The sequence below is a fragment of the Lepisosteus platostomus genome, chromosome 9 (assembly GCF_059453375.1).
Source record: "Lepisosteus platostomus isolate fLepPlt1 chromosome 9, fLepPlt1.hap1, whole genome shotgun sequence".
NCBI lineage: Eukaryota > Metazoa > Chordata > Actinopteri > Semionotiformes > Lepisosteidae > Lepisosteus > Lepisosteus platostomus.
The window spans coordinates 22994767-23014719 of NC_142619.1; positions in this window are offsets into that span (position 1 = coordinate 22994767).

The window sequence follows — 19953 nt, forward strand, 5'->3', positions numbered from 1 at the left end:
ATCTGCGGTCCCCGGGTGTTAGTGATCTACCTAATTCCTTGTGAGAATGTGGATAGAGCTCTTTCATTTGCTGGACTTATGATGCGATATTCAGGGTGCTTTGCTCTGCCTTTCACTCCGCCAATGTCTCTTGCTTCATCACACTCTCTACCAAATTAAATCATTATAGCTTTTTAAAATAGTTTTGCAGGTAATGATTTAGGAATAAATAATTGATACTAGTAAAAAAGTTGAGGATACCATAATCACAGCACTAGTTTTTTGTTTTAAGCCTAAATAGGGAGTATTGTTGACATTTGAGTTTCTTTAATCCTGCTAAGCACCTCATTCAATCTTCAATTGCAATCTTATTATGTCTTGCACGAGTGCCAGACACTGGGGTCTACAGGAATTTTATTGAAATTCCTCTTTTTTAGTGAAATGTAAACATTATTAATAAATACATCAAGAAATGCTGATAGTATTTTTCTGTACAAATAGAAGGTTTCAAAATCTGTCTTGCTCCAGTAATGTGTGTAGGGACTTTTAAAAATAGCCTTCCATTTAAAAAAAATGATTTTTAGTAAATTAAGGAATAGATTATTTTGGAAAATCAACTCTACTACTTTAAAAAGTAAAATGATTGCTAAACCATAGAACAAAGAACATTAAATGCAAATCATCTTGTATATTTCATGCTAAGGCTGTGTTTTGTTTAAAAAAACAAAACAAATGTCTGTGCTAGATACAGTACATAGCAACTAATGCAATGTATTGTACTGTGTACTGTGAAGTGACAAGGCACATTATTACACTAAGATAAGTGTTTTTAATGATTTCTAAAAATCTTTCTTGTGTGGCCTTGATGACACTGTAATTTGGCATCTTAGACCTCTCTGTGACTTCAATTTGTTATTCCCTTCTACCCCTGACATTGGGTCAGAGGTCTCTGTACTACTGTACATCATACAAAAGATGACCAACCAATGAGGAATCTGTAGGTTTAGATAGCATATTGTTTCTATAACACCATAATCAATCACCAACTGAACCCATTTCTTTGCTCACTTGCCTGCTCTCTATTCTTTTCTGTCCATCTAACCCAGAAATCTGATTTTATCAACCACATGACTGCAAGCTTTGTTTTTGGACATCAGGACTATGGAATGAGTCTGTAAAGAATAGAATTCTGCCCAAGAGTCTCTCTGCAGCCGGATAATTTTTTTTTTCAAGCCCATTATCTTCACCTGATCAATGCAATTAAGACAGTTAGGTTTTTTTGTCAACAATTTGAATATTGGGGCATACAGTATTCAATAAAAAGCTATAGCCAATGAACCAAATTCCTCCCACCAGTCTGGCTGTGCTCAACAAAACGCTAATCAAAAGTTCCCCCCATCTCTGTCCCACATCAGGACATCTCCAGCTGAAAACAGCTGACAATTTGGGTCACAATGAATCAAGCCTGGCTGTCTTCAGTGGGATGTTAAAAACTCATCAAGAAACATTTAGCTAATTGATCTTAGAGAGTTAAACGATTATTCCAAACACATTTCATAAAGTATACTGTAGTTCGCAATAGTAAATCCATATTTACTTGCTTTAAGAATATGAATGTTATTAACTACAGTATATGAGACTGATATCAATTTGAAGTTAGATAATTATAAATGTTAGAGTCAATATACTTTAATTTTAACATTAGTAATTGTCTTTGTAACCCCCTATCATTTTTATTCTCTCCTTATGCATGTTTTGTTGTATCAGGCAATCGTACATTGTTTATTTACAATTTGTGTATTAGACTATAAATTATTGTATTTTATTGATTCCTAACAGTTGTAAAAAAAAATTCAGATTGTTTTAATAAATTAAAATTTCCACATCACTACAACTGAATTGGTTATTTTAGGTTTATCTCTAATAGATATTTTAAGGTGTTGATTTATTATATTTTACTGCAACAATTGAATGAGTAGCACACAATTAGGAACGTGTAGTCTTTGTTTGTTGCAAGCGACCAATAAAGCATCTTTCTGAAATTCACATTTTGTTTTGCGTTATGCAATTGTTCTGGAAACAATTGTGAGGATGTTTTTTAGAACTGTTATGCAGGCTGTCTTATTTAGTATTGGTATTAGGTAATATACTGTAGGTCATTTCAAATAATTCCCATTCATTTCCTAGAGTGAATTGTGAGTTCAACCCTTTGTAAAGTCAGTTTTTGAGTGCTGCTGCTGAGCAGAGCAGCTCGTTTGTGTGTTACATATCTGTGTGAAAAGAACAGTGCAATTCTACAAAGCTATTATGAACAAGGGTAAGCCCTTGTTTTTAGTGAGTATACAGAAACACAATTTTCAAATTTTCCTGTAAAGAAGAGAATTCCTCAGAATAATATAATTTAAAAAGAACAAATGTGTAGTTTTGTGTTAAGCTTTCTACACTGTAACATTGATATTTTCATCACCACAGAAGGTAATTTAAAGTGGACATGAGCAATGGTTTGCAGAAGTCCACCATCATAGTAAATGAACTAAATAAATATGCTACAAAGGGGCTGTACAAAAAAAAATAATTGAATACTATAACTACTGGAACATGGGGACACATTGTACTCCTTCAGAAAGTGTAACAAATGTTGGAACAGGAAGTTACAATTTTAATAGATGACAAAGAAGTACAATGCAGCACCAGTTACAGCAACTCTTGCTTTGCTTATTATCTTAATAGTACTGTATGCCATCATAGTCAAGGTTTTAATTCCTTTATATTGAGCCTCACACAATTTAGTCTTATCTCTTTGGCAATGTAACATTAGTTCCACAAGTTCAGATAAATCTAAAGCTTTATACATGTTCATCCATGTACTGTACTTATATTGCTTATGGATATTATCAAACAGTGAACCACATAATTAAAATGACGACTAAATAAATTGCAATCCTCTTAAGAACTTCCTCATGGAAGACAAATTGCAAGGTGGTTTGTTATGTCTAGGAAAAGGTCTATTTGCAGTTTTACCAATCTGTCATTACCTGTAGTGTCTTTGGGATCCATATCAATCCCTCTTTCCCTGAGGGTGGAAAAGAGGTCTGTTCTGACAGACTATGCAGTGAACCTGTAGTCTAATTTATCTGTTTCTCTCCATTACCTTGGAAATATAGGAGGTACATACAGTATAGAAATATATTGTAAATATTAAATCCACATCAAACAGATTATTTTATGAGCTACCACTACAGTAGAGGTAGGTCTCTCATTTAATTTCTTTGAACAAGTGATAATTTATTTTCTTGTGGGTGTTTACAAAATTATTTCTGTTTTAAGTTGTATCTGGTAAAGGGAATGGATTTTGAAGGGAAGGCCATACAATCCATAAAACTATAATTATAAACTGATTAGAAAAATAACATACATTTCAGTACCTTAAATTTAATTACACACATCACTCATTGTGTTCTTATTTTCAACATTAAGCTGCACTTTTATGATAGTGGTTGCTCTGTAAGTTGTAACCTAATATTAAATACTATTAATTCAAATTATAATAATAAAGTACTAGCAGAACAGTTGAAAGTGCAAGACGTCTGTATGTATTTTTAGGAATCTTTAGGACTGAAAACCTGTAGATACTGTACTTTATACTAGCTCTCCAGAATTGTGGCCTCTGGATTTAACTATATTAATCATATGAATTATATTCTAAACAAAATTGCCAAACATTTCGCTCTTCCAAATGTGTTTAAGATTATTATTGTGATCTCCGTTAAGACAAATTGATTGTGTTTTCACATCAAGATATAAAATAAATCTAAGATATTGGAGGCAAAACTGTATAAGGGCTTTTTTCAAATGTGTATCTCAGAATAGTTGTGATGTTTCTTTTTTAACATGTTTTAAAATTTAATCTTCATAATTATGCATCAAATACAAAAACATACAAAGAATTAGAACTCTACATACAGAAAAATGAAAACTTGGGTCAATTAATTAAGTTCTTATGGCAAGAAATGGCATCTGAATACAGTATAAACTGAAATACTGTAGTTTTTCAACAGCAAAATGTAAGCATGCCATGCTTCTTATTATAAGCAGAATGTGTAAGAACAAAATATTTCTGATAGATTTCTGAATTATTTTTTTTTTAAATGAGATCATCCTATTCAAGAACTGAAAATCCAGTGTAGTGTTGCATTTTTTTTCTGAAGAAATGTTTTCTCATGCAAGTGTCCTCATATTTTAAAAGACATTGGGTGACACAGTGTAGTGCAGTTGCAACTCATTAGTGATGATCAGTTAATCCTTTTAATTGTTTTCACACACAAAGCAAGAATATTTGTTAACATCTGTTGAAGTGAACATATGATTTGATTATATAGTTGATATGACTATGCAGATCTAAACTAAAAGGATTTCCAAAGGCTAATTGCTTCCACCCCTTTAGCAATTTGAGAAAAGAGCAAGGATTCCCATGTACCAGCATGGCAAGTCATAAAAATGCCTTTGTGAAGTTTGCACGAAGAGCCAAATAAAACCACAAAACAGATTTCTGATTTTTTTTATCTTTCATCACCTTTTCTCAGACAGAGGATGTTACTTCACAATAGTAGAGAAGTCAAATAACAAATACCAGATGGTCATATAATGACTTTAAATACAAGACCTGAAGCCAGAATGTATATTTTCAGCATTTTCTTTTTATAACTTAATCATCATGTGTGGTCTACTACTGTGTGTTTGATCTGCATTAGTCTCCCTTGCTATTTCTACTCAGATTGTTATAAAAGCCTTAAACAAAAAACCAACTACTGTACCTTAAAGGAATTTACATAATAATTGGTAGATGTTAAGATTGTTAAGATGCTGTATCAGTTCTGTCACCAGCTTATGATTCTATGTGCTTTGAGAACTGCTTGGACAGCAAGGTAAGAAATTGCCATTTCCATTTCATAGGCAGATAACGAGGTCTAAGGAGACAATGATTAAATGATTGATCCTGGTACTGTTGGTACAAGGCCCAAACCTCCTAAGCCACTTAGGAAACCCTCATAAAACTTTCCACCACATCTTGTCACACCATAAGGTACAAGTGATTTTTTTTTTTCAGAGGACACTCTGTAGAGCATGTAAAAATCACAGACTATAAAAAATGTTAAGAATATGGATTTGTATTTTGCAGTATGGAGAAAATAAAATGACTTAAGAAATATTATTTGCTAATTTTAAAATAAATGTAAAGGTTTTTAGTTCTACACTTTGAGCTTTCATAAAATGATTGTTGCTATTGGTTTAGGGGAAATTTTTCTTCACATCTTTATGTGTTACGGACGAAGATCATTCAATCATTGAAAACAAAACTAAAAAGCGGAGAATTACAACTCACAGACTTTTATATGCATTTATGAAAAATTAAAGGAAGACTGTAAAATGACATAATCTTTGCTGATATAACATTTTGATTTTTTATGAAGTTACACGGACATTTAAAGAAAGATTGCTAAACCTTTGACCTGGTTCAGAATATCAGATCTTTTCATGTTTACATCTAAAACAGGTCTAGTTTGCTTCTATTTCCAGTTATATAATTTTACTACCTCCTTTAGGGCATTAATGTTCTTATTTTAGAAAAAAAGACAGACAAGTGAAGGCATGACTAAATTACTCTTGTATTTTTAATAAAAAAGAACGTTTTGATGTGCAGATTCTAACGTGTGAACTCCACTGCTAAAGGTAAACCTGTAAATCCACACTGCCACTGTAAGTCATCTACTGGCTGTTTAGAAAAACCTTTCAATATTTGCTCAGAACCAAACATTTTGGTCAAATTTTATAGTAGTTTAGTTAAATTCAGGTTTGTAAGGTTTGCTCTCATAAAGTTTTTCTTTTGAAATTGGCATTTGTTTTTATTTTGAAAAGAGGTTTACATGTTGCAGAGTCACAATTTGATTTATTATTACATTTTTGCAGTATTTGTATTTTTCATGCAGTAAGTCATTGGTGCCTTTAGCTAGCTCCTAATCTTGCAAGTGATTTTCTTAGATTCTTCAAGAAATAGCTGGGTTAGATGCTTTGATTAATTAGTTAAATCAGTTGTTGTTTTCTGCATTCCTTCTACACTTACTGTATGTTGTGCCTTCTGTTAAAAGGATCTGTGTGGCAAATATTCTGTTAACACTGTGCAATTACAAATCATAAAACATTTACCAGATTTGTGAAAAATCCCTATTGTATCTGTTACAAACTTATTTTATGGGGCATCAGTTCCATCAATGGCTTAGCAGCAGCTCAATAGATGTAACAGTCACTGCTTATATTTAATAAGAGATTGTTTAATATAATTAGTTAAGAGTTTAGATGGATTGCAAATCAGAAGATAAAGGTGGCCTTTATGGACCAGAGGTGAGATCTAGTTACTTAAAAGAAAGCATGAATACACGTGCAGCAACCAAAACAATTTTGGTTTAAGCTGTTATAAAATAAACAAATAAAACATTTTAATAAAAATAAACATTAAAATATTTGTACAATCAAAACTTGGATGACTTAAAACATCCTTCACTTAAATTGTGACCAGACTAAAAGCACCTTCAAAGCCAAGGCAGTAACTCCATCTGTGGATGGCACTGTACTTGAATTTCAATCTAAATTGAAGAACTTGTGGGTAATATTTGATCCAGGGTGCTCATGTTAGCTGAGACATTAGTGGCTGCTCCTTTTCTTGACACAGGGAGGTAATAGAACATATCAGTTGTGAAACTCACCTCTTTGGGTCCCCATTTAGCTTCAAACAATAATTGCCTGTGGACATTTGTTCATCACTTAATGAGATTAGGTTCACTTTGATTGCCTCCCCCAGACCTAACAAGGTTATGTTAGTGTCTATAAAAGTTTTGAAGGAGTTAACTAAAAACAACACATATATATTTGTCTATTTGTACTGTAAGTGATGATAAAAAATGCAAATATTTAGCTTCCAGCCATCCTCCTAGTGTATTCAAAAATAGATAGATAATACTTTATTAATCCCATAGGGAAATCGATGAAAATGAATGAAAGAACAGAGTAAATTAAAGAAACTTTCTTTACATTATGAAGCAGTCAAAGCTCTAAGGCACTGATAAAAGAAAATAAAAAACAAATAGAATAAAGACCATTTTGGGTCAAGCATTTATGGCTTTGCCCCCTCCAACCATGGATATGTGATTAACTCAGAGCCTCATATTTAATTGTGTGTTTTTACAGTACACAAATGATGCCTGTCATTTACCATGAACCCTTTAGCTGTTTAGACTTCTCCTCAACTTTATAAGCTAAAGGTTATATTTAAAGAAAACTGCCTTTTCCATAATCATGGAGTAACTGATGAAATTTGCAATAGCACAGTGTAATTAAAATTATTTCTTTTTCACAGTGGTCAGCCCAGTGGAGTTTCCAAGCAATTAAATGCAGGATATTATGATATCCTATATATTATATATTATCCTATATAATATTATGAGAGCACCAGATACTAAACTCAGAATTATTAGCTACAACAAAGCATCATAAGAACTTTATGATAATAATTGTTTATTTTAGTGATTGATTTGAATGGCTGTATATTATAAATATGTAGACTGTTTCATTAAAGTTAGTGTGCATAGCAGGGACCTCAGCTGCCTGGGCTGAGGGAGGTCTCCTTTAGCTCATGCGGCTGGTTCCCTCTTGCGTTATGCCTGAGACCTGGGTTTGCACCCCACGTGTTGCGGGACGAAACGGGTGGCGGAGTGCAGGAGCCCACGCGGAACCGTGGCAGTCGCATGTGCATGAATTAACTGAAGAAAGCAAGCATCAGTGGTGATGTTGTGAACAGATAACCTTGAAAGGGCTGTGACAATGCAATTATTCTTGATTTTTCTTCTTTCTACTACTGGCACTAATGACAGAACCTGAGTACATCATCATGATGTAGCGGCAATGCTTGTTAATAAGACAGAATTAAGTGTTGCTGTGCTTTCCCAAATGAGGCCCCATCTCTCTCTTCAGCTCTGTGGTGCAGCCACAGAGAAGCTATTCATGCAGGCTGATTTAAAGATGTTTTCTTTTGATAAGGGACAGCTCCCAAATGGGGATGCACTTAGCTAAGCCTGGCTATCATGATCAATGGTCATCCATTGGCGCCTATCTGTCTAGGGAGTGCCAGATGGACATCTGGACTGCATTCCTAAGTGTCAGGAGTAAGTGACTCATATCTCACCTTGATCAACCAATCAGGGACTGGTAGGGCCGAGTAACTCATGTGGGACTCTGATGCCCATGGAACTTTCAGCCAATGAATGAGCTGAAGTTCCTCCAGGTAAAAACAGGCAACACAGAGCTCCGAGAACTATTCGGACTATTCTAAGGACTTTTCTAAAAAGGAGAAATTCCAGTAGGAGAATTCTAAGGAGAATTCCAGGGGTGCGAGACAATTCCAGGGCAGGACAGCCCAGGAGCAGAAAGGCTCCCAAGGGCAGGACATTCTCGCAGCACGCCTCCTGACCATCCTGAGACTCAGCCCGGACAACCACGGAATGGCCAGTGTGTCCGAGTGCCAGAACTTTCCTCTGTTCTAAGAGTCTAGAGCGGAGGTTGCCAGAGAGTAACCAAAAGATCCACCCAAGGTTAGAATCAGCAGCAAGCCTCATGAACAGGTTGGAACTGTGGACAGCTGAATCACTATTCAGAACTAGCGCTTCATCAGGAACGAACCGGTCTTCTTCCTCACCTGAAGAACACTAACTAGCCGGTCAGTGAGCATCAGCAGCGCACCGTCGCAAGCTGCACAGCACAGCCTGGCACCGAGCCAGAGAGCGCGGATTGGACAGCAACAGCCTGCAACTGTTTCTTTGTGCCCGCAGGAGATCTGAATCCCCAGAGATTGGATGAGTATTCAACTTCAATGCATTACAGCTCGAGAATTCAATTGTTATCCCAACCAGTTGATATCAATTTAATTCCTAAGAGTTATGTACTTGTTTTGAGTATCCAATGTAGAAGTTATAACCAAGTTCATTTACGAAACGGTCTAAATGAATGATATACCGAACATATGTCCTCTTGATATATGTAACTCTTCGTAACTGTATGAATATATATCTTTTGTATTCTGATAACCCTCATGATAAGATCTGTTAATAAATGTATCTTCGTGTATTAGTACCTGTGTGTGTGCGTTGCTTGAGTTATATCGCAAGGTTGGATTCTAAAGCCATTAAAAAAATCATTTTGTGATTTACTGCTACAATTAATAATTGTCCCAGTAAATGCCCAAACCCTACAGAACTGGTGCCTTCAGAGAGCACACTACAATGAATACACCTATGCTGCTGATGTTGTCTTTGGAGATTTCTTAAATCTACTTGACAAGCATTATATGGACACACAAACGATAACTATACTGGATGAAGTAAAGCCATGAACTTTTATTACTATCACTACTAGTATTAATTATTGTTATACTGTATTTGTTTATTATATATCTTACAGTATATTTCTAATTTCACTTTTTTATTTCAAATTTTACCCATTCACTGGATAACACTCCTACTGACTTTTAAATAGACCAGACCTCCTTTTGAATTATACTGTTACCCAAACGGTAATTAGCAAAAACAAAAATTGTGAATCATGCTTCATCTTATTGTTGCTATAGAGAGAGTGTTTGAATTAGGATTACTGCTTTACAGCACTGGGGCCTTGAGTTCAATTCCTGGGGTACTACAGTATCTGTGTAGAGTTTGTATGAACATATTGGTTTCTTCCAGGTGCTTCTGTTTCCTCCCAAAGTCCAAAGACGTACTGGTAGGTTAATTGGCTTCCCATTGCTTGCTATGATAGGCTCTGGCTCCAGCCATAACCCTGTATTGGATAAAGCAACTAGAAAATGGATTAACATGCCAATGAGCTTTCAGAGATTGGAGAAAATATGCATAAACTAAAATATCCCAGTCACTCTACACAGCTGGCTTGTATTGGAGAATGGAAAACACAACTAAAATCCCACACTGAGTTTACAACAAAGTATTTAACTGCAACTGTAAACATATGGCAACAGGTTTTGCATCCTTAACTGCTAACTGTAATGCCTCAGACTCAATGCATTTCTGCACTATAAACTTTTTGCATTGTCTTCCATGTTTTTTTCTTTAACTACTACAGTACATATTCATTGTTCTGGTTCTGCTATTTATTATGTTACTATAAAGTACTGTCTACATTGTGTTGTCTGTTGTACTGTGTATATCCCGAGAGATCAGCTCAAATAAGAATTCCAATGTACATGTACATATGGCAATAAACTCTTCTACGCTACTCTTTTAAAATTTGACCTTTTTTTATCTAAATGCAAAGCCTTAGATCTGATGCATACCCAACACAGTGCTATACTTAATCAGCACCCTTCATACTGTCAGACATGATGGTTGAAGTATTAATTTATAGTTCTTCTTCTCATCAGCAAGAACAACACTGGAGTGGCTTAATAATAAAAAAAGGGAATTTCCTTGAGTAGCCCAGTTAAAGTCCTGAATTGAGTCCTTTTGAGAATCTATGGAAAGGCTTCAAAACTGCTTTTCCTAAGCAACCCTCAAGCAACCTGAGTGAACCTGAGCAAATGTGCCAAGATGAATGGGCAAGAACTGTACCAAGACTGTGAGCAAAGTTGGTTGTGCTAAGTTAATTTACAGTACCGACAAAAAGTCCTTTCACAAAATATTGAACTCCCAGGTCTGAGTACTTCTCAACATTTCAGTTGTTTGGCATTTTAGGTTTGGCAGATATTTACTGCAACTTATCTTAAATTTTTAGAAGTTTTCAGTTTCAGGATTCGGTTTTGTAATAAAATATTAAGCTTGAAAAAATGTATATGTATCATTTAGTAATTTCACAAAAAGGGACACTACAGGAGAGCATTGTTCTGTGTGTTTGTTGTGTTTTCATTTAGTGGATTATTTTACTGTATATACAACTCCCATCTTATGGAGGTCAATCACCATTTGCCTGCAGTCGTTACGTAGTTCTCTGACTTTAACCATGATGATGTACTGTATACTACTACTGAATGTTTTCTTGTATTATAGTACTTCCTTTTATACCTCAGTCTGTACATAGTTCCAGACTGCCCCAAAAAGCAGAATGTTATTGTAGATTTTATTGAATTTTATTTAAGGGGAAAATTAACTTTTTTACATAGTATCTATAAAATAACTTCTGAAAAAGCTTTACAGTAATTCCAGAGCTTTGGAGCATAGCAAGAGAAGGCCCCGTCACCCACAGAATGTAAGCGAAATTGGAAGACAAACAGGAGACCAGAATCAGATTCCAAGCCCCGAAGAGCCTTATACAGTACAGATGCAGCCATTCAAAATGCATGGTACAAACCCGCGGTATGGTAAACTACCCACAAGCCACCTGTATGGCCGGTTTGCTATACATACTGTACCAGGAAGAAAAAACGTGTATTTTAAAAGTTTAATTAAGAAGTAAAAACCTTACAGCGTACACAGATTTCTAAACTGATCAGGAGGAAGAAAAATCACCCATGTTTCATGCATAAAAAGTGGTTATTAACTATCGAAACCTGTTTTATTTGTTTTATTTTTATTTAGATTAAGAGTTCCCGTCACCCCCATTCCCATTTAAATCACAAACCCGTGTTTAATTAAATGTCTTTTAACGTAAATCGTTATCCTTGTCTTATGCATAATAATATTCACCACTCTAATAATATTCACCAGCAAATTAATAATAAACTTTATTTTATATAGCGTTTTAAACGAATAAGTAATTAGATTGCTCATAAACCTAATCACTTTCAACTATAGATTGTACACTAATTACTAGCAGTAAATACTGATGTTTTGCTCCCTCTTACCACAAAAATATTAAAAATAATGTATTGTAGCTGGGATGAACTTTTTTTCGAACGTGTCTCTACCTGCAGCGACTCGGACACGGAATGGTTAAAGATGGCTGTTTCAGTAACCTAAAGTATATATCTAAAGTAATAATTTAAAAATATATGTAAATGTTTTAAGATATGTTTATGTTGTGAATGTCTGTAGATTGTATCTTATTTTTAGTTTTTGTTTTGTTTCAAATGGCCTTGCAGATCAGATACTATATCAAGGAACAAAACAATTATCACACCCGGCTCCTCAATGGAATCACTTTAACATGCTAATGCGTTGGTGTAACACTCTGTGTCTACAGTACATTGTGAACAAACCAATTTCACAGGTATTTTCAACCCCTAACCGATGTTGTTTCATCGGTTGTTATCCTGTAAAGCGCTTTGAGGAGCCACCTTTAAAGGCGCTATATAAAATAAAGTTTATTATTATTATTATTATTATTATTATTATTATTATTATTATTAATATTATTATTAATATTGATCATATTTTTTCTCCCAGAACTTGTAAATTGTTGTTGTTATTGTTGTTGTTATCCTGTAAAGAGCTTTGAGAAGCATACTGTCCAGCTTGTCAGGTGCATTCTTTTGTAAAATAATAAGTAGAGCTTTGGGCTTATTAGTGCTCCACTTACAGCAACCAAATGTAAATACATTTTGTCTCCAAATCCACCACCACTTGTATAAATCATAGCCCTGCCAAATGATGCAAATTCCGCTGCAATGGTTGTGTGAAGGAATTATTCAGTTTGGCATCTCCATGTTCAAGTAAACACTGCTCTGTGTGCAAATGCAAATGCATTTAAAAAAAGTTTTTTTTAAAAAAATTCACCTTTAAAGGTGCTATATAAAATAAAGTTTATTATTATTATTAATATTGATGATATTCTTCTTCCCAGGACTTGTAAAATTGTTGTTATTATTGTTCTTATCCTGTAAAGCGCTTTGAGAAGCATACTGTCCAGCATATTGTATTTCATTGCACTTTGACAGATCGTCTTATAATCACTTGTTGTTAGAATATCCCCTAAGAGGATATTCCCCCCAAGAGTATATAGAGGATATCCCCCAAGAGGTATCCAGGTAACAGTGAAACGGGCGTACAGTCTGGGGAGATCGCCCATTTTCCATGTAAATAGTTCCCTGGTTCCGCACCCCTTGGTGTCTCTCTCTCTCTGTCTCTCTCTCTGCCCGTTTTAGTATTGAATATTTATATGGAATTTTACCACTGAAGGGAAATCTTAGTAGCTGAGCATAAAAAGAATAGGAGCATACTGTAACGCATGTGAAGGCCATAAACGATATTAATTTTGGAACATAAACATACAGTATATGGCTGGTCTCGGTACTTTAAAGAAAACATACTGTAGGTGGCCATGAGGATTTTGAAGTTGATATAAAACCTGATAGGTAGCCAATGCTAATATTAATATTAATAATATTAATATTTTGCACATCTGGGTCAAACATCAAGCCTGGATCAAATATTACCCACAAGTTCTTCAATTTAGATTGAAATTCAAGTACAGTGCCATCCACAGATGGAGTTACTGCCTTGGCTTTAAAGGTGCTTTTAGTCTGGTCACAATTTAAGTGAAGGACGTTTTAAGTCATCCAAGTTTTGATTGTACAAATATTTTAATGTTTATTTTTATTAAACTTTTTTATTTGTTTATTTTTCATATACAGTATGTCTGTCAGCAATAAAACTGTGTAGTTGTAAAGAGGGTATATACTGCATAAACCAGAATACATAGAAATAAGGAATCCTGATAGTGAGCAGAAAATATAATTGTCATGTCACACGGCAGCTGCAATAATTTTGCAGTGTTCTGTAACATCATTTATTCATTTTCTTTTAACAATACTCTGCAATTTAAAATCAGCACCTTTTATTTCTAATTAACATAGCCTTAGCAGACATCATGTATCTACTGAAGGTTTAAGTACATCTATGTATTACAATGATAAAATGTATCTGATTGTATGATCTTGAGTAATGTCAACAAAGGTTAATTGCTTTTAAAAGCAAATACAAGTTATGACTGCAGAGAGAGTCTTTTGTATTTTCCTGTGTTTAGGTGACCTCAAAGCTACCCTATAGAGATGTTTGATGATTATAAAGATTGCAAGTGAATGACACTAGTTTTCACCAAAAACCTGTCACAGCCACTTAGAAATACAATGATATAATCTTCCTACCACTTGGTTCTTTTGGCCTTAGGGAGAACAGTCTTCCACACAGCTGCACAAAGCATGTTGGATCAAATGATAGCAATGACAGTCCCTCCAGGACCACAAATAAAAAAGGACCAACTATATATTCATTTGCTATACTACCAACAGTGATTAAATATAAAAAGGCCTCAATGGCAAAAAAGCCCTTATAATTAAATCCCCAAGAATAGAAAGTAGAAATATTAAATTATACAGTAAATTAGGTTAACAGCAAACATTCAATAACAAATTAATATAAGGCAGATTTTTATAACAATTGATGCTATTAATAATGCATACAGTATGTCACCGTAGTACTGTATATACCCTGCAGTGGACTGGTATCCTGTCCAGGGTGTATTCCATCTTATGTTACTTAATGTTTCCCACTGTCATCCTGAATTGATAAAGGGTTATTGAATGTGATTAGTGTGTGACCCTAGTATATTTTACTGCTGGTTGCTCAAGTTTATAAATTTAATTTAATTGCACTTATTAAGGGAGCTTTTATTTAAATCAAATCTACATTTATTACTTTATTGTGTTTTAATTCACTTAGCAGATATCTTTACATTAGACGACGGGAAAGAATAATTCAGAAACGTAGGCAACCCTGAACTTAGGCGCAGAAGAGGTGTGATTCAAACAAATCGCCATTCAACTGCAAGCTGAGAGATTACATGTGCTGCCAAAACAGATGAGTCTTGAGCATGCTGTGAAATTTGTAGTCAGGGAATGAACAGTTCATATTTCTGTGGGTAGTCATTCTGCCACGGAGGAGCAGGAATGAAGAATTAACACAGTGTGGAAGTAGAAGAGTGATGAAAAGATACAGAAAGCCTGGTGGGAAAGGAGCAGAAAACGCGAGAGAAGGTATAGACATAGATAAGAGAGTGATGAGAGGTTAGAGCAGAGAGGTTGACACAGCTCTAGCTATGGTTTTGCAGAAGGCATGCAGCAAAAATAAGCATTGAAGGGACTGGAGTAGCATACATGTATTAGGCATAGAAGATCAAGGAAGAGAAATAGCAAGGCAAATAGAAGAATTCTGGATGCGTTGGAGTGGACAGATTGTTTTGGTAGCTGAACAGGAGTTACAATAGTCCAAGAGGAACAGTACCAGGACATGAGCTAGAAGGTGTATAAAATAAGATCACTTTACTAGCCATATATAATTTCCTGCATTAGGAATTTGTCTTTTCCCATACCCCAGTTTGCTCTCCATGAGACACACGGGCACACAGACAGGGAGAGAAAAGCTTGGGGTCAGAGCACAGGTCAGCCATTTATACAGCGCCCCTGGAACAGCTGGGATTAAGGGCCTTGCTCAGGGGCATACTGGAGTAGGATTCCTCTGCCGGCCATGGGATTTGAACCTGCAACCTTCCAGCCACTGGCACAGATCCTTAGCCAAAGTGCCACCGCTAGAATAGTTGGTAATGCAAAGTTGGATTCTGCAATGATAAAAACTGCATAAACACACTTTAGACTAAGTGTTTCAGCAGTAGGAAAGGGTCAAGGGTGGTGTCAAGGTTTTTGGTAGAAGAGAAGAGACTGAAGATGATGGAGTCAGGAGAAAGAGATGTGGAGATGCATAAAAATGGAAGCAGAGAAAAAGAGAACAGATTTTAGGAGGCTGAGTTTAAGATAGTAGGATTACATCCAGGATGAGATATTGTAGATACAGTACATGACAGGCAGAGGTAGGGAAGAAATCAGATTATCAGAGGAAACAAAAGAAAGGAAGATTTTAGCATTGTCAACATAAAATGATATAAAAAGCTATGGGAAGAGAAAGGCAGATAGAGAGACCAGACTTAGAAAGAAAGAACAGTAAGTGAAATAGGACAATATCTTGGAAGCACCAGTGGAATGAGATTAAGGAACAGAAAGTGAGTGCAAGAGACCTGATATGTGCTATCACTGAGGGAAGACTGCTAAAAATTAAAGAAGTCAGTGAGTTTTGACGGGAGAATAAAGAGATCCAAAGTGTCAAAGGCAGCAGACAGATTCAGAATGATAAAGACAGAGCTGTGGGAGACAGATTGAGCTGAGTGAACACAATCAGTAACAATGAGGAGAGCAGTTTCAGCTGAGCAAAAACAAGACTGAAGAGGAAGAATCAAGAGGAAAGCTGAGAGTTGGCAGTGCACTGCCATCTCAAGGGTTTCACAGAAAGGGAGGCAGGGACACAGGATGACCTTCTGAAATGACTTTTTTTACTGAGTGGTTAGATATTGAATTATTGTATTGTTTGTAATTTACTCTTCTTATTTCCACAGGTGATGTGTAGGCTTGTAATCTTACTAATGCTTTGCAGATATACACTAGCTCATCTACTTCAGATATTACTGGTTGAAGACTCATTTGTCTTTAAAACTTTAAGTGGAGGTACTAACTAGAGCAGGTTATGATAGCTTGTATGGGGAATTTGTGGGGGAGAAGAAAGAGACATGTTGAATTTGCTTTGTTCTGTTGTATTTTTCTGTTTCCTGTGATCAAGAGAGAGTTGGACTGTGGTCTCAGAATTTCCCTTTGGCCTTTCGATTACTATCACTGAAGAAGGGAAAGTTAAGTTAAAATTAAGTGACTTGCCGAAACAAAGAAAGAAACCAACCAGGTGTTCCACCTGCCTTCTTGCTTACAGGAATGAAAAGTGCCAGAACAGAGGCCAGTGGAGTTTTGAACTGGAGCATTATTAGAGCTTTTTATTACCCCCAACCCCCTACAGTCAGAGACATGTTTCAGGTTCTGCTTGTTCTGTGCCCTTTCTCTGTTCCATCAAGCAGCTACTGAATCTCGAGTGCAGCAAAGATGTGCAATACCTGACTGAAGAAGAAATGAGCCCCTCATTTGTAGATCTTTGTTTTCTTTTGAAGGATGTTTTTAAGCCTCAGTATTGGCAATGCTTGCAGTGATAGTTTGTTGCAGTAGAAAGTTGTGTTTACGTTCACATCACACTGGTATTTATCTTAAATTGTTAGAGTCAGAGTTGGTGTGTTTAAAAACGATTTAGCACACCATAAATTATTAGTGCTTAGTGGTCAGTCCCGATTCTGTTTCCTATTGTGGTTATACTGGTTATGCAGGATTCAGATTCAGAAGATTCCCAGTGTGAGGTCTTGACCAGTAAATCTGGTAAAAAATGAACACTGGGTTAAATGATTTACCTTTTCCTCTTGTGAGCCTTTCTCCTGTTGCCATTATGAAAGGAAAGAAAAAGGGACATAAAACAGAAAAGAAAGTTTCTTGCCATAACTGTTATACAGAGTTAAACAAAGCTTTTATCTTTGATCTTCTTTCCAGTGATGGGGAGAATTCAGTAGAAAGCATTTCAGTCTGTGAAAGTGCAAGATTATTCTTAGTATCCTCACATAACTGATACAGTATATACAGTATAACCTCATCCATATACTGCCTTTAAAAAAAAAACCTGAACTAAACAAATTAAATTTATCCAGAGTAATGACACTATTATGTATTGTAATACTTCAGTACCTTAATTTGTGACAAGTCCAATTTATATAACCTTTTACAATACGTTAACAGTGTTTTAAAAACAATAAAATACATTCTGAGTGACAAAAAAACAATGTCAGTTCCACTGTGGAATTTCCTTTGCGTCAGCAGAGAAAATTTTGCTTGTTTCTTATGGTACACAGACTACTTATTAATCATGTCTATATAGCCACTGGTGCTATGAAGTAAATATCAAGTGCTACTCATGTGAATTTATTCTGTTCTTAGATTTTAAACTACCGTATGTACTGTACTTTACTTCAGTAAAAATAACAGGTAAAGTGCTTCAAATTAATGGACTTTAATTTTTGAAATTTGAGTTTTCATTAGAACTTATTTTTAGTTTCTTGAAATTTTAATTATTTTAACATAGTTCTAATCTTCCATATATCACATATCTTAAGAAATTAATTTGTATAGTTAAACCAGTTTGCCATCTTTGTTGTTTTTTTGCTAATAAAACACACAAGTATTAATATAGGTACACTAAACCACAATAACAAACCTTGTTTGGAAACACCTTGCTCTCTGGAAAACTTTCTGGTTTCTACTCAGATTGGTCACCTTCATCTTATGAAAAACATCAAGGAAAAGGGGAAATTGACAACTGTATTTCTACACTAAAAACATTAAGGAGGAAAAACAAATCAAATTGTGATGCATTCATTCCCTCTATGTTACAGTGGGCAACATTTATAATGTTCAATTTTAATAAACACTGCTGCACTCATTAATCCTAAGTAATTGTTTAAAATACAGGTAAGTCCCTATCCTGCCACTGCACTTGGCAAAAAATAAGTCCTTTACATGGAGAAATAAGCAAAAACTAGTTATATAAGTAAGTAAAGCCTTTTTCTTGTAAGACACTGCCCGTTTTGAGCAGCAAGCTGTGGTTATATTTTAATAGCAATTATACTGTGTACGGTTTGAGTAATTAGGTTAATTAAATGAAACAGCTGTGTGTTACGAAGAATGCACGACTTATCCAAATAGTTATTATTAGAGGGGCACTAAAGGCTGAGCATTAAACACTCAGCCCAATTACAGTAATTTTCTGAGTGTGTGAAGACTAAAAAGGTGTTAATTGGTGCAGCTGCTAGAATATAAGAAAGCTTGTATCTTATTCTTTCCTTTTTTTAAAGAAAGCCTGTCATATCTGATGCACCTTACATCAACAACCTTTGTTCATATTTTCTGTTCAACAAGACAGTCAGGCCTTGTTTTTTGTTCATATTTTTGGAAAGCAGTTTAACAGCTACTTTCTGAGATCAAAACAAAGCAAAAAAAAAATATTGCTTACTGGAAATCCAATGTATTTTACTGCGAATGTCCACCTGGAAATGTAATTGCTACTCTCTTAAATACATACCGATATACAGTATCTGTCATTCTCAAATCAACATTCTACACAACATGGTACTTTAGAAGGCAAAACCCATAGATGTTAAGACATTAAGAAGCCAGTGGGTCTAATTTAGAGAGTGTGGTGGGTTTTAGTGTGTTTTTTTTCTTTTGAAGTGCGTGTATCTGAACAGTGAAATTAAATTAAACAGCAAATTAATGTGTTTAATAAACTGTTTTAGATTATACAAAATAACAAAAGTAACAAACTCACATCTAGCTTCTTTGATTGCTAGTATCTAATTCAAGGATCACATATAGACATTTCTTAATAGAACCCAGAGTATCTGTGTTGACAACAAGGCTGGGTTGCATATTCCAGCCTCAGTCCTTTGTGTAAAAACGTGCCTCTTGTTCTTTGTCAAATGAATTACCCCTTAGTTTCACCTTGTTGTCAGATTTACATTACACTGTTAAGAATCCTTTGGATTGTCTTGAGTATCTTCTCAGGGCGGACAACGGTCGGTCCTTTTAGTCAGCCTTTTAAACCATGGAAATGTATGGATTGCTCTTTTCTGGACTGATTCCAGAGCAGTATTTTTTGTGGTAACATAAGTTGTGCACTTTACAATTTTATAACAGTCTACGTTATGCAATACATGGTACAGTAATTCATTTCCTGATTCATTGCAAAGATTTACCATAACATGCCTTAATTTAATGCCTTATTCTGTTTGTCTTTTGTATTGTTTGTCCATAATGCCAAGTGGAGGAAAATAATGTGCCAACATACAGTAAATAGCTAACCCACCTTTTTCATAAATAGCTAACCCACCTTATTGGTATGATATCTTACAGTTTTTACTGTCTGTATGCAACACTCTGCACTTGTCAACATTACATGTTATCAGCCAGGTCTTTTCCAGATTTAATGTTTTGTCAAATTCTTTTTTTTTTAATTTAAT